This window comes from Myotis brandtii, unplaced genomic scaffold, assembly GCF_000412655.1.
Source record: "Myotis brandtii unplaced genomic scaffold, ASM41265v1 scaffold460, whole genome shotgun sequence".
NCBI lineage: Eukaryota > Metazoa > Chordata > Mammalia > Chiroptera > Vespertilionidae > Myotis > Myotis brandtii.
This window is the reverse complement of record NW_005367588.1, coordinates 99,904-102,296: the sequence shown is the minus strand read 5'-3', so window position 1 is coordinate 102,296 and position 2,393 is coordinate 99,904. Positions and strand designations below refer to the sequence as shown.

The window sequence follows — 2,393 nt, the reverse complement described above, 5'->3', positions numbered from 1 at the left end:
GTGGGGCGGCCGGAATGTCACAGCGAATCCACCTGCACGAGGACATCATTTCCCAGGAAGTGGTCTGGCTGAGGGGGTGGGAAGAGTCTGAATGGGTCTCTCTTCACCTTGGAAAAAGCAGGACTAAAATTAGAGGGATAATTCTATGTTGTGTTACAGTTGACACAACTTAGATAAGAACATGCCATTATAACTACGTTCAACTTTGTTCTAAAGAACAAAATAATATAAAAGGAGACACTCAGAAAGCTCATTTCTGCAAACTATTTAAAGGCGCCATCAGCTTCCTAAGAGCCTTTTCTCATCTGTGATGTTCCAGTCCTTCCTAAAATGCTCGCCCCACACCCCCTCCTCCGTCACTGAGCTGCCTAACTTGTGGGTGTGTGAGAACCAAGAGTCCTCAGACACAGGGACTTCTGCACGGCCTGAGGCTCAGCTCTGCCACGACTCACAAGGAACGTCCATGTCGGCAACGCTGCCCGATGCCCAACGGTCAACCAGACCGGAGGCCAGGCTCCGGGAGACGAGACACTGGTTTTGCCTGCAAAGGTGCGGAGGGGCCTGAGGGACGGGAGCTAATTTTACAGGCGCCGACTCGCCAGTCCACGGGGCTTGTCTGTGCAGCCCTGCAACTTGGGGCGCAGCTCACGGGACCCTAGGACAACAGCTCGCAGCTGTGACTCTGAAGCGTCCAGGCCACAGCTGAGGCGCGGCTGCTCCCAGTCCTCGCCCAGGCTGGTCTGAAGCCCCAGAGGGACAGCCCGACGCCCAGCAGGTCACACCCCTCCCGCCAGGCCCGCGTCGCCTCATCCAAAGGGCAGGGCAGTTCCACAAGGAGCGCGCGTGCCGTCAGCCATGCACGTCAGTCCTGGGGTGGAGGCTTTGGAGCTTAGCAAATGCCTTCATCCTGGAGCCTCAGTGTCCTCGTCCATGAAATGGGAAAGTGAGAGCAGGAAGCAGAGGCACCGGAGTGCTCGACGCAGGGCAGCTGCTGACATGCAGCTACGGGGTTTCTGACTGACACTCGTTTCCTCCACTGGAGATGCACCCTGACCTGCCTTCCCCTCAAACCACCGGATCGGGGGGCTGTCCTAGCCCTGCCCCCCCATCCCAGTCAGGGGCAGGGTCACCCCAAAAGGCCTTGTGCCTGAGCTTCCCTGGGACCCCGCTCCTTCTACGCGTGTTCACCTCTCGGCAGAACTAACTCCACCCCAAAAGGCCTTGTGCCTGAGCTTCCCTGGGACCCTGCTCCTTCTACGCGTGTTCACCTCTCGGCCACCTTTGCTGACGCGCTGCCCAACTACAAATGAGCCCTCCCCACCCGACTGCCCACCTTTGCTGACGCGCTGCCCAACTACAAATGAGCCCCTCCCCACCCGACTGCTCCTTTAAATCGGGCGACGTGCTTCCCTTTCTCGTGGGAGGAACGAGCAGCGTTTTCTCCGAGATGCAGAGCTTGGGAAGGACACCCCTGGCCGTTACCATGGAGACACGCGGGGCTGCCCTTGCTGCGTAAACAGGGGCTTGTTCGCTGCCTCGAGGGCCTGCCCGTGGTGGTAGCACAGGGAGCTCACCCCTGCCCTCTGCCCTCTGGCCCCTGCCAGGCCCTCCCAAGCCATGCAGCAACCTCTCCCCTTGCTCCCGTCCCCGGAAAGCCCGCCACGGAAGGAAGGCTCAGGGCAGGCGCCAACCCTCACCAGGCACTTTCCACCCACACGTGCCTCACACACGAAGCCCAGTGCCAGGCAGACTCCGCATCACCAGGTACAGCCAACAAGCAAGGTCTGCGTCTTGTAATGACGGACAATACCTGGTCTTGGACCACAATGTCCTGCCCCTTATGAGCCCACAGACGCCAGTGAGAGGCCGACAGACAAAACAACAGCATCAGGTGCCACGTCGTCAAAGGGAAGCGTCTGCGTCTGGTCCTCAGAGCGAGTCCTCAGGTCCCGTCTTGTCTGACAATGACACCTGCCCCTCCTCCCGGCCGTCAGCACATTGAGGCCGTGTGGTTCCCAGGCAGCGCCCACAGGGAAGGCGGCCTCCCCGAAGCCCAGATCCTTCCGGAATGTCACCTCGTTCTTGCTCCACTCGGCCCGAGCGAGGGCATCGTCAGCCGGGACGAGGCTGTGCACCTGGGAGCACACCCACAGCCAATGGATCCGCATCGCCAGGGCTAACGGTGCGTCTGGGAGGCAAGTCCCGTCCCGGCCCCGGCCCCTCACCGTGGAGGCAGAATAAACGCACCGCACGGAAGGTGAGGGGTCACTGGGAGGAGAGGAACCAGCAGGAACGCGGGCGCTGGAGAGAGGACGCGGCGAGGCAGGACCCAGGGCCGTCCTCCAGTGTCATTTAGCACAAAACTGTCACTGGCTCCATTTTGGGGGCAGGAG

The 2,393-nt window shown here is 60.6% G+C and overlaps 1 protein-coding gene across 1 annotated transcript in view; it reads right to left on the bottom strand.

Moving 5' to 3' along the window:
- The window catches only part of CABLES1 (Cdk5 and Abl enzyme substrate 1), a 70,930-nt gene that overhangs the window by 37,885 nt on the left and 30,652 nt on the right, over positions 1 to 2,393 (bottom strand). The window lies entirely within an intron of this gene.